The sequence below is a fragment of the Meriones unguiculatus genome, chromosome 19, assembly GCF_030254825.1.
Source record: "Meriones unguiculatus strain TT.TT164.6M chromosome 19, Bangor_MerUng_6.1, whole genome shotgun sequence".
NCBI classification, from domain to species: domain Eukaryota; kingdom Metazoa; phylum Chordata; class Mammalia; order Rodentia; family Muridae; genus Meriones; species Meriones unguiculatus.
Window position 1 is genome coordinate 63,905,984 of NC_083366.1, and position 14,146 is coordinate 63,920,129.

A 14,146-nucleotide genomic window follows, 5' to 3' on the forward strand; every position below is an offset into this window, starting at 1 on the left:
GCACAAACACACGTGGAAGACATCTGACATGAGCCTCTGACCTCTCCATGCACAAACACACGTGGAAGACATCTGACATGAGCCTCTGACCTCTCCATGCACAAACACACGTGGAAGACATCTGACATGAGCCTCTGACCTCTCCATGCACAAACACACGTGGAAGACATCTGACATGAGCCTCTGACCTCTCCATGCACAAACACACGTGGAAGACATCTGACATGAGCCTCTGACCTCTCCATGCACAAACACACGTGGAAGACATCTGACATGAGCCTCTGACCTCTCCATGCACAAACACACGTGGAAGACATCTGACATGAGCCTCTGACCTCTCCATGCACAAACACACGTGGAAGACATCTGACATGAGCCTCTGACCTCTCCATGCACAAACACACGTGGAAGACATCTGACATGAGCCTCTGACCTCTCCATGCACAAACACACGTGGAAGACATCTGACATGAGCCTCTGACCTCTCCATGCACAAATACACGTGGAAGACATCTGACATGAGCCTCTGACCTCTCCATGCACAAACACACGTGGAAGACATCTGACATGAGCCTCTGACCTCTCCATGCACAAACACACGTGGAAGACATCTGACATGAGCCTCTGACCTCTCCATGCACAAACACACGTGGAAGACATCTGACATGAGCCTCTGACCTCTCCATGCACAAACACACGTGGAAGACATCTGACATGAGCCTCTGACCTCTCCATGCACAAACACACCTGTGCTCACACCCATTCACACACGTGCCAATACACACGTGCACACACCTGTCCCAAACGTAAAAATAAAAAAAAGCAAAATAGCATACAAACCATACCAGACATTGAAATATCAGGCAGTGAAGAGCAGGGGGTCTTTCAATGGTTAAAAAGGGGTGGATTTCCCCTTAGCTGCTGCTCCCAGCCTGGGGAGAGTTTCCTGGCCATGAAGTGGGGGACGGTACCTGAAGTAGAGCCTGTCAGTCCTCTTGGGTTGGGGGCTGAGCAGCAAGGCTAGAAACCAGAGAGATGGGTCATGGAAAAAGAGATGCTGTTCAGAGAGCTCTGGCGTGGTGGTGCTTGCCTTTGGCAGCAGCGCTCAGGAACCGGGGGGAAGAGTGAGTGCTCGTTTTAAAAACTCTACTTTATTTGGGGCATTTAGGCCTCAACCTCCCTTCAACCTCCCAGCCCTAGGTAGGAGAGGATAGTGGGGAGAGGGGGCCCAGACCTCTTTACTTCTCCCTCTAGTTAGGGTCAAGGGTTCCTTTTAGGGCTCTATACCAATCTCCGTCAACCGCAGATGCAGCCAGCAGGCTCCTCCACGCCGCTGCACCCTGAAGCCTTTCTCTCCTTCTGTCTGCTCCAAACAGCCACACCATCCATCTCTCAGGTCTCTCCAAACTACTACATGCCACACGCCAACAGCTCACACCGCAGTTCTCTTTCTGGGCTCTCAAGTGTGTATCCTCAGAGCGTTGGACCACACTCCTCTCACAAACCCGTGGAAGGCCGTTCCCAGCTGGCAAAAGTCATGCCCCAAGGGAGGCGGTTAACAGGTGTGGACAAATTATAGCCCGACTAAAACTAAATCCCACACTTGGGATAAAGACATGTATATAACATAACTGAGTTTACAAAGGAACCCAAACTTCCATTACACAAGAGAATCCCTGTGACTTCAAGGCCAGCTGATCTATCCTGAGTTCCAGGCCAGCCTGAGAGTTGGAATCTCTGCATCCGTGTTCTGCTGAGTAGCTGGGAAGTCACCCCTGTAATTCCAGCCTTTGAAGGTGGGATCCCGGAACAATTTGGCCAGGAAGACATCAGGCAGCTCTGGCTGGATTTAGAGGCCCTGCCTCGGTGAATGAGGTGAAAGAGCAAACAAGGCGGTTCCCCGAATGCATCCAGGCTCCCTCATGCATGCACTGCAGCAGGCATGTTGTTCTATACCAGTTCTCTGGACCAGAGACCTTCCCTCCGGGAGGGAAACGGAGACACACAAGACCCAGGAGGTAAAAAGTCACAGGTCTGGGACAGCAGTCCTGGAGGACTCTGGGAGGCCCCGCCCTGGTGTTATAGAAGGAACAGACAACTGTCGGGGAAGGCTGAGAACACCAGGCAAGCTACAGACAGGAGACTTCTTGGACTATCGGGCAGCTGGCAAATTGTGGAGCCCCACAATGTTGCTTTCATGAGCTAGAACCCATGCAGGAGTGGGCTGTTCAGTGACCTACAGCTGCCTTTTCGACCTCACCCGCACTCCTGATGGTTACCAAGGCAACAACAACAACCAAAACCTCATTACTTCACAGAGCTGGCCACTGGGGCAGTCACTGCTTGTCTGTTGTGGGCTCCCTTTCTGGAGAGCTGATGTATGTGTTGACTCTTGCCTGGAAAAGCCTGCACACAATACTGTGTGGTAAAACATGCTTGCACACACGCGCATGCCGCACACACATGAAGAGGAAACATGAAATAACACAAATTGGATTTTTAGACAGGATTTTATGTATGCCAGGCTGGCTTTGAACTCAATATGCAGCTCAGGGCGACCTTCAGTTTCTGATCCTGCCTCCACTTCCTCCACTTCCTTCTCCTTCTCTTCCTCCTCCTCCTCCTCTTCTTCTTCTTCTTCAACTTTATATGTGTTGGTGTTTTTGTCTATATGTGTGTCTGTGTGCCACTGGCATGCCCAGCGCCTGCAGGGCCCAGAAGAAAGCATCCAACCCCCTCGAACGGAAGTCCCAGACAGTTTTAAGCTGCCATATAAGGGGTGGAACTCAAACCCCAGATCTCTGGAGGAGCAGACAGTGCTCTTAACTGCTGAGCCATCTGTAGTGGATAAGAGTGACCCCCATGGACTCGAGCATTTGAAGACTTAGTCATCAGGGAGTGTGTGGGAGGAAGTGTGTCCCTGCTGCTGGTTTTCAGGTTTCAAAAGCCCATGCCAAGCCCAAAGTCTCTGCACCAGGATACAGCTCTCAGCTTCTTCTCTGGTACACTCACCTGCCACCATGATGATAACTGTGACCTCTGAAATTGGAAGCAGCTCCCAAATAAATGCTTTTTTTTTTTTTTTTGGTCTTTGATTTTTGATTTTTCAAGTTAGGGTTCCTCTGTGTAGCCTTGGACTCGCTTTACAGACCAGGCTGGCCTTGAACTCACAGAGATCCACCTACCTCTGCCTCCCAGAGTGCTGGGATTACAGGTGTGTGCCACCGTGCCCAGCTTAAATGCTATCTTGTATAAGCATTCCCTTGGTCATGGTGTCTTTTCCCTGAAACAGGACAGTGACTAAGTCAGCATCTTTCTAACTCTTGACTCCTTTTTTTGAACTTCTGGAATGTACAGGTGTGCACACCCTACCAGTTTAAGCAGTGCAGAGGATTGAACCCAAGGCTTTACACATGCCAGGAAAACTCTCCCAACCAAGCCACATCCTCACTTCCAACACATTAGCCATTATTTCAGTGATATTGAAATCAGAAGTTGTAGCAGAAAGCCAGTCTTTTTAAAAATTCTCCTTTGAGGTGTTTAAGCCTTGACCTCCCTTCCACCAACCCCCCCAACCTTAAGTAGTAGAGAGAGAAGGTTAGTGGGGAGAGGGGCTCAGACCCCTTGACTTCTCCTGGCTAGGTAGGGTCAAGGGGTTCTTTTAAGGCTCTATACCAATCTCCATTAGCCACAGACTCAGCCAGCACCCCAAAGCCTTTCTCTCCGTCTGTCTGTTCCAAACCGCCACACCATCCCTGGTCTCTCCAAACTGCTCCACGTCACACACCAACACACCGAACACCACACCACACACTACCCCCATTTCTCACTCTCATTATTTCCACTCTCAGGAGTCCTAGACCACGCCCCTCTCCGTGCTGCATGTGGCAGTCCACTACCAGCTGGCGAAGAATTAACAGGTGTGGACAAACCATAGCCCAGCTAAAATCACACCGGTGGGATTAAAACAACAGCATAGTTACATAACATAGCTGAGTTTACAAAGAAACCAAAACTTCCGTTACAAGAAGTTGACTTAGTTCCTGTCCTATTGCTGTGCACTTAAGGAACAATTAAAGAACTGAGCCCGCTCCCAAGGCCCCGAAACTTGCATTTTTAGATGTGTGGTTCACATTTATAAACTACACTTTAATTTTTCAAATGTAACAAAGTTAAAAATATCCCAAGATGAAGTGAGAAAGATGTCTTTTTTTTCCCTTATTTATTTATTTGTTTGTTTTTGTTTTTTTTCAAGACAGGGTTTCTCTGTGTAGCCCTGGCTGTCCTGAAACTCACTCTGTAGACCAAGCTGGCCTCAACTTCAGACATCCACCTGCTTCTGCCTCCCCTGAGTGCTGGGATTAAAAGTGTGTGTGCCACCACTGCCCGACAAGAAAGATTAAGCCTAAAAGAAAGAAAATTAGAAACGTGAAGAGGCTTAACTACCTGGAAGACAAACAACTGTGTAACAGCGGCTCTAAGAGACACCAGGCAAATAGCATTTCCCTGGATTAAAGGAAGAATGGTTCAGGATGAAAGGGCCTGCTGAAGATCAAGTGGGGGTCTCCCGCTCCCCAGCAACAGCACGTTTTGAAAAGCTTACTTCAAAAGATAAACATTGTAACAGATGCTCCCACTCCTTTCCACACATTAACAGAGTCACTCAGGAGCAACAGCACACTTCATCGGAAAGAGTGCCACCTGCTTCCTGAAAACCAACGGCTACTTTTATCCAGTAAAGTCTTGTTTCAAGGGCCCACAGGATGGCTGAGTGGGTAAAAGCACTTGTTATGCTACCTTGACAACCTGAGCCTGAGCTTAGGGTCACATAGTGAAAAGAGGCGATAGAGTCCTGAAGTTTTCTTCTGCCTCCACAAGTCAGGGCATGTGCACATGTGACACACACAAACACAAAACAGTAATGTTCAGATGTATCTTTTGAAAACATGTATCTTTTAAGAACAAAGGAAATATAAGGACCTTTTCCAGCATAAAAAGTCAAAAGACTTGCCCCCGCAGGAAATATGAGAGGAGCCAGTCCTGGCGGCTCATACCTGTAATTCTCATGGCCGGAGTCTGGGACAGCACATACTTAGACTCTGTCACAAAATAAAAGGTAAATGATGTCCTCTGGCATGAGAAAAACCATACCAGGTGGCAACCTGTGCCTACACAAATGAGGAGAACAGAAACAATTCTACAAAGTTGATGAGGCCAGCCCATGTTTCCCCCTCCCTCCTCCCTCCCTCCCTCTGTTCCTCCTTCCTTCCTTCTATATTCCCTTAAGTTCGCTGGGACAGAGTTTTGCCGTGTAGCCCCATGATAGCCTGAAACTACGTAGCCTGAGCTGGTCTCTAACTCATGACGCTCGCACTTCAGCCTTCCTATGTGCTGGGATGACAGGGAAAAACCACCACTCATGGCTAAAATTCTTATTTAAATCTCTTTGGGGAAAGTTGAGTGTGCAATACACACCTGTAATCTCAGCCCTCAGAAATTCAAGGTAGGAGGATCATTAGTTCAAGGTCAGCCTGGACTGCATGGTTAGACAATGTCCCAAACAAATCTCTTTAGAAGCTTGTTTATGTATCAAAAGTTTAAACCCAAATAATAACCGTGTATATTAGTTCAGGATGTTATAGCAAACAACAATAGACTGGGTGGCTTAGATAATAAATATTCATTTTTGTCACAACTCTAAAAAGCATGGATAGTCACGTTATGGAGAGGTCTGTCTTCCTGGCTGCTGATGGCCCCTTTCCCACTGAGTCCTCACATAAACGGGAAAGAAAAGAAAACCCCACTAAAAGCCCTAACCCTGTCGTGCCAGAGCCCACGCTGACGTTTCTCTTTAACCCTACAGCTCCAATCCAGCCCCCTTTGAGCCGGAGCACAGGTCAGTCCACCGAACTATAGATGGTGGAGCCTGTAACCGGCAGAGGCCATCTCTCCACACACACATAACCAATTCACAAGGAGTGCTTCAAGAGAGGGATGAAATCACATTGTCATAAGCTTCCACTCCCACCATGTGTGATAGCCTGCTGCAAGAAGCAGCAAAGAATTCGAGTTACAGACCCCACAGAGGATACTGACCAAACCGCACAGACACCATTGAGGTCCCACAAATGTGGACAAGACAGGGGAAGTCAAGAACACGGGCGAACAACCAAACAGAAGGGGTGGCAGACGACACATAGCCGTGCTCACACACAGCCAGAACCTGCACCCAGAAGGGCAGAGCGCAGGGAACCTTCCCTGCTCTGCCACGCAGGTTGGAAATATTATTTATAAAGCAAACAGAAGTAACTGAGTACAGAAAGCAGGGAGAGCGTGGAGTGATAGGAACACAGGCCCTAGGAACAACAGAGCGCTGAGCCGCACGGGCCTGGCCTTGGTATCGGAGTTGCTTAGGCTACGGCAGAGAACACCGAGGAGGTAGACGGAACAAGGGAAAAAATAACAGATTTCAGTAGAAAGAACCAGGGAAGGGGCCCGCCGAGTCAACAGTACCTCCGATTCAAAGATTGCAGAAGATTCAGCCTGACTTTTACACACACACCACATGCTTCCGTGACTAAAATAAAGAGTAGTGCTGTTCTCTGGGCATGAACATAGATATTTAGAAAGTTGGGTTGTTTTTTTTTTTTTTTTTTTTTTTTTGACAGAGTTTCTTTGTGTAGTTTTGGCTGTTCTGGACTCGCTTTGTAGACCAGGCTGGCCTCGAACTCACAGAGATCCTTCTGCCTCTGCCTCCCACCCAGAGTGCTGGGATTACAGGCTTGTTCCACTGTACCTGGCAATAATTATTTTTTGTTAATTAGATGCATAATTTGTCTGTGTCTGTGTGGCTATTTGGACATACATGCAGGTGCCCCTGGGTCCAGAAGAGAGTGCCATATCCCCACAGAGGTGCAGTTACAGGCAAATGTGAGATACTGACAAGGGTGCTGGGAACTGAACTCCAGCCCCCTCCAGAAGCAGCGTACAGTCTTAACTGCTGGGACATCTCTTCCCATCTCAATCTCAACTTTTCAAGCATTATCAACTGGAAGCCAGCAACACAGAAAAAGAATTATATACCATGGCTAAGTGCGGTTTCTTCCAGGAATACAGGCCTGGTTCAATACTGGAAAATAAAAAATAGGCTGAAAGAGAAAAAAAAATGTATATGCCCATATAGGGCAGAAAAAAAACATCTAACAGAATTAAGTCGCCATTCATGAGAAAAAGTCTCCAAAGAATAGAACTAGGAAGGAAATGCCTTTGTCTTGATAAAGATCATGTACAAAAACAAAACATCCAATTTCCAAAGTTTAATGCTATGAGACTGGTCACCCAGAGCTGGAGCATTCACCCTCACCATGGCCGTCCACAAAAATGGATGGTCCAACCAGCCCCTTAGGAAAAAGACATTAGGTAGAGATGAAGAACTAAGCCTTTACTAAAACTTCAAGCCTAAAACCAAAATGTTCTTAGGGAAAAAAAAAAGATGACAATCTATGGCCCTGTATTAGACAATGATTTAGTCACTGTTTTTACTGTTGTTGTTTAGAAGATTTATTTTCTTTTTACTTATGTGTACGCTTATGTATGTGTATATGAACGAGCACACAGTAAGCGCCCTATGTGAGTGCTGGGAACTGAACTCAGGTCCTCTGGAAAAGTACCGAATGCTCTAAACCCACTGAGCCAAGTATTCAGCCTGGCAATAAATTTCTAAGCATAACACCAAAAGCATAGGCTAGAAGAAACAATAATAAGTAAGTTCATGGAGGTAGAATGTAATCATTTGCACTGTTTGTATCAAGAGGCTGGTGATGGGGGGAAAAAAAGAAACATTACTGCAGAATTGTATAGCTTCTTTTAACATTTATTTTGGGGCTGGAGAGATGGCTCAGAGGCTAAGAGCACTGGATGTTCTTCCAAATGGTCCTGAGTTCAATTCCCAGCAACCACATAGTGGCTCACAACCATCTATAATGAGATATGGTGTCCTTTTCTGCCCTATGCAGGAAGAATACTGTATAAATAATAAATCTTTAAATTTTTTTATTTCCTTGTTGTTGAAGCAGGTTTTCTATGTGAGGCTTTGGCTATCCTGGACTTGCTCTGTAGACCAGGCTAGCCATGAAATCACAGAGATATGCCTCTGCTTCCCTGAGTCCTGGGATTACAGGTGTGTAGCCACTATGCATGGCTTCCATTCATTATTTTTAATTAGGCTGATTGTGACAGACAGATAGACAGATAAATAGATGTGTGTCTGTATGTGTGTGCGTGCATGTGTGTGTGAGTGCAGATGCCCAGGGAAGTCAGAGGCATCAGTTCCCTTCGGAGGGACAATTACAAGCAGCTTTGGATTACTCAACATGGTTGCTAAGAACCAAACTCAGGTCCTCTGCAAGAATAGTATACGCTCTTAAGCACTTGAGCCATCTCTCCAGACCTGAATTTACAGCTTCTTTTTGAGGTTATGAAAATTAGAGAAGTATATATTGCTGGCAGATGTGCAACATTGTCAATGAAAGCCATTAATTACACACCTTAACATGGTTAAATGGAAAGGCTTGTATCATGTGTATTTACCACATTTTTTTTAACTTATCCTGTTGGGGCTGGTGAGATGGTTCAGAAGGTAAGGGTGCTTGCAGCTAAGCCTAGTAATTGAGTTGGATCCCTGGGACCACACTGGAAAGGAGAGAACCAGCTCCAGAAAGTCGTCCTCTGATCTCTGTACAAGCACTGTGGCATGCACACACACACACACACACACACACACACACACACACGCATCCACAATTAATAATAAACTTAAAAGAGCTTAAAACTAAATCAAGTCACACAAGTATGTAACCTTTAATAAATGTTTGATTTAAAAGCACAATCTTCACTCTCGCAATAGCTAAAGACAGACAAAATTCTACTGTCCATCCACAACGCTGCACAAGAGACCATTTGTGTATTTGTCGGATAAGTAAGTGTGCTGTGGAGGTTCCGCTCGGCTCCTTTGTCACGGGCCACAGAGAGGAAGAGCTTGTTAACCTGTTGCTAAGCAACGGTACTTCCTGGACCAGGACTTCTGCACAGTAAAGAGAAAGTGCAGTGCGAATTGTCCAGATCGACAAAGGAAAGAGCGGGTGAAGTGCACGCATGAATAGAGGGACAGGAAGCCGCTCTGGAAACCAAGCAGAGAACTCAAGCGAGTACCTGAGAGGAAAGCCCCCTCCCCAGTCACACGTCACCCCCACCGAAGACCGGAAGCCTAGCCCTGCCGCCACTCCATGGAATCAAAGTGGAAAACAGCAAAGTGAATTTCATGATTTCCAAGACCTTCGAGCGCTCAGAGACTCACAAACAGGGCTTTGCCACCAAGGCTGGAGACCTGAGCTTGATGCCCAGGAACCGTGCCCACAATTTGTCATTTGTCCTTTGACCTCCACACAAGATTTTTTCTTCTCTCTCTCTCATCTCATCTCATCTCATAACACACACACACACACACACACACGGACTAAATAAACATTATTTTTTTAAAAATCTACCATCTTCATAGTGATAAGAGAAAAACCATTACAATTTTACTAAGAGTTCATTAAATCCTGAAATTGAAGCTCAAAGCTGACTTAAGTGGAAAGGTTGGCTTCATTAAGATTTGAGAATCACATTTTCCTTTAGATTTTAAATGAAAACATTTGTTCTGTAGAGGAAGTATTTACAGAACAATGTTAATACCTCTTTTTAAAGACGGGGTCTATTTCTCAGCTCTCCCTCTCCATGCCCACACAGCCCTCTCCATGCCAACACAGCCCTCTCCATGCACAGCCCAGTATCTCTGGCCTAGGAATGCTGTTACCATTACTGAGTGGGCCCTCCTACAGCAATTACTGTAGTCAGGACAGACCTACCACAAGGACAACCCCTCATGGAGACGCTCTTCCCAGGTGATCCTCAACCTCATCAAGTAACAACTAAAATCAACCACCTTGTGCGGTTGCCGAGGGAAACCGCTCGGCAGCTCTGCAGAAGGTTAAACTTAGAACCGCCATTCCACTCCTAGGCATTTACCCCCAGATAACTGAAAGCAGACACAAAACCAGACGCTTTATGCTAATGTTCATCGAGGCTCTATACCCAATAGCCAAAGATGGGAAAAACACAAATACTTGCCTATGAGTGGGTAAGTAAAAAACAAAAATGTTCCATCTATGTTAGATGGAATAGTTTAACAGCAAAAGGGATGGAATCCTGACTCAGGAGACTTCGGGAATTGTGTTAGGTTTTCTGCCACTGGAACAAAGAAACTTAGGAAATAAATTTATTTTTAGTTTTGGTTTTTCGAGACAGGGTTTCTCTGTGTAGCTCTGGCTGTCTTGGAACTTGCTCTGAAGACCAGGCTGGTCTCAAACTCACAGAGATCCACCTGCCTCTGCCTCCTGAGTGCTGGGATTAAAGGTGCATGCCACCACTGCCCGGCTCAGAAACTAAATTTAAAAGATGGAAAAATTTATTTATATAAAGTCTCTAGCCCAGGCTGACCTCAAAATTGCCACGGAGAAGAGAATGACTTTGAACTTCTTAAAAATTGTTTTTGGATATATTTATTTTACATATATGAGTGCTTCGTATGTTAGGAGTATTTTGCATGTATTCATATGTACCATGTACTTACCTGGAACCTGCAGAGGTCAGAAGAGGGTCAGCTTCCCTGGAACTGGAGTTGTAAGACACCATGTTTGCCCTTGAGGACCCAACTTCCAGCTGGCCTCACCTACTTGAGTTTGCAGCCCTTCCTAACAACGCCATCCTCTGGCTACTGAGACCTAAATCATCACAATGATACAGAATAGAGACCCTGTGCTAAGCGAAACAAGCCTTGCGCAAAAGGACAAACATTGGATGGCTCAGTGAATTTGGAATATTTAGAAATGGTAAGTTTGTAGAGGGAAAAAGAAGTACATAGAGGTAAGCAGGCTTAGGAGAGGGGAATTGTTCATAAGAGCAGAACTTCAGAAGGATGAGTTTCTGGAAACAGCTGTGGTGATTGCACAAGACTATGAATGCCACTAACGCCACAGCATTTCAAAATTTGAATGAGTTAAATGCTACACGTTATGTTGTATCTATTTTACAAAAAAATCATAGAAAAATATATTGGGGGGTGGTGGTTGGAGAGATGGCCCAGTGGTTATGAACAGTGGTTATGGCTGCCACTGCAGAGGACCCAGGTTCAATACACAAGGGGTCTCACAGCTATAACTGCAGCTCCAAAAGCCCTCTTCTAGCCCTATAGGGCACTGCACACACATGATGCACAGACATACATGTAGACAAAACACCCATATACATAAAATAAAAAATCTCAAAAAATAATTATTTGTGGACCGGGATCTAGCTAGCTCCGTAGTAAAGCACTAGCCCGGCATGCAGGAGGCCCTAGCACTGGAAACCAAATCCCCTTCTGCGAAGGAAAAGCGGTCACTGCCTTCAAACACAGCCCAGTCCCAGCTGCAGACTGAGACAAGTGAGGGAGCTGTCACCACCCGTGTAGACCCCAGGCTGAGCAGCAGTGTGTCCCCACCCACAATTCCCCCTGGAGGCCTTGCTTCTCAAGGCTGTCTTCTCAACATGAACCCCTGGCTTGAACTGTCCTCAAACAGCTTACCTGTTGCATAAGCCAATGATCCAGACGTGGCTTCTGTCTGTTAGGTCTCTAGGGTTTGTATTTCTTCACAGTGAGCTGAGACGTGTTGGCCAAACACTTACCAATATCAGATTCCAATTTGTACACACCCAACTCTTTTAAATATCCTCCGGATAAGCAGATTTTAAGTCCCTTGGAACTTGCCTGTTTTGCATGCTGGGGAAACCCGTGCCCAGCATCTGCTAAAGTTAAGATTAACCCCCAAACCGTGATGACCCCCAGGCACGGCTGCTTCTGGATTCTGTGACCTAGAGGGTCCCCTCATGCTGCCAAGTCCTATCACTCAGCCCTGCCAGCCCTCCCGCTGTCCTAAGGGGTCTCTCTCCTTTGTGTTTCCCAACTTCCTCCAGCCTCCAGCCAAAAGGACTTCCTCAAGTCTTCAAGTTTTTGAGTTCTACTGCCACCTGGTGGTCATCTTTTCTTCTTAATCCCGATTTCCTCTTGAACCCCAACCCCAACCATGATTCAGACTTCTGAGTAAAAGGGCTTCCTAGGGAGCAGCCAGCAGATTGGAGCTCCAGTCTCGTCATCCTGCTGTGGTTGGCTGTGACCCCAGACCCAGACTCAAGCTCTCTGAATCTGCATCTAAAAAAAAAAAAAAAAAAGGCTAAAAAATGGCTAACAGAAGTACCTGTCGTGAGGTGCAGTTGTGAGGATTAAATGCATTGTCTACACAGAAAGAGTCTGACCCAGAATAAGTACTCAAGAGGTGCAGCTGTGGCCCTCTGTGTGAATAAGAGAGTATTTGGGTTCTTCCAAGCGCATCAGGGCAAAGTTTCAGGAATATATTCTCCAAACATGTTTAAGTTCACTGAAAACCACGTCACAGGCACACATGTGGATGGATGTGGTGTGTTAACAACTTTGCAATCTGTTCAACCTAATAACATATTGGAAGAAGATTTCATGTCAAACCCACAGATTAAGATCCTAATACTTTTGGACCCAGAAGCCCCCAAAACAAAACAGGTCATTGTCATTGCTCTTGATGGCTCCCATCACTAGATGACAAGACTGTTGCTGAAGACACCACATGCTTCGGTGGCAGGACATAGAAAAAGCAAGCTGGAAGGGAGCTGGGAGTACTGGCGCCTGCTGGGTGGCTGACACAGTGCTGGAAGGTGCTGTGTGGGCCTGTAGGGAAGGAACATCAGGGGATTACTTAGCAGTGTGTCCTCCGTGTTATAACACACACAAGTTGTGCCAGCTAGCGCAATAGTGGCATGGCTGTTACTGGTTAATCAAGTGCTTCCTGATTGGGTCTGAGGCCCACTCCACAGGAGGGGGAAGTGGAATTCATGCCTGGTTCTGGTCAAAAGCCTATAGCTGGGAGGGCATAGGTTGTAGTGGGGAAACCTACCAATATTGTGTGACTAAGTGGGCAATGCTCTTGTAAAATGCAAAAATGCCTTCTAGCCAGGCAGTGGTGGCACACGCCTTTAATCCCAGTGCTTGGGAGGCAGAGGCAGTTGGATCTCTGTGAGTTCGAGGCCAGCGTGGTCTACAGAACGAGTTCCATGACAGCCAAGGCTACACAAAGAAATGCTGTTTGGAAAAAACAAACAAAAAGTCTTCTAAATATTTATGTTTCTGTCCATAGCATAGCGCTATGCTCAACCTTGGTTACAGAAGCTTAGTTTTGCAGTGGGCCGTAGTTAATGCCAAAGCATGTGCTAGTCTAATGACAAAGGCAACTGTTGAGCGCTCAACCCCAAACAGGACATTTGCATCAACCCTCCCTGAAGGCTCAGGGAAGTCATGGGAGAGTGAGCAGAAAGAATTCAAGAGCTAGTCTGATGGTGGTTGTGCACGCCTTTAATCCTAGCACCCAGGAGGCAGAGGCAGGGGGATCTCTGTGAGTTCAAGACCAGCTTGGGCTATAGAGCAAGGTCCAGGACAGCCAGGGCTACACAGGGAAGCCCTGTCTCAATAAATAAATAAATAAAAAGCTGAAGGGTGAGTGTTCTGTGAAATGATGTCTCCTGGACATAACATGGCCATTGTGCACATGAACTCACAGCAGCTGTGGTTACTTGCCCAAGACTGAGCCCATCAACACTCCAACATTTCTGGAAGAGGGGCTTATGAGACCCCTCCCCTTACCTAAAGAGCTATTCCCTTAATTCTGCTGGGGGGAGGGGAGAATCATTCTTCTTCAGTGGTGTAGACCCTGGTAATTTGTCCATGGCCCAATAAATAACCCCAAACCCAAGCAAAAGAAACTATGAACTATAAAAAATAAAATAGCAACAACAATTTGGATCTGGAAAAATGTCAAATGCATACCTGGTAAGCATAAGGACCTGAGATCAAGGCCCGGAACCCAGAAAGCTGGGCACAATTCTCACCTCGAAGGGGAGAAAAGACTGTTTACTCTGAAGCTAAATATGAGTGAGCATGGCCCAGGAACACAGATTTGGGTTATCCCAAATTCCATAGGAC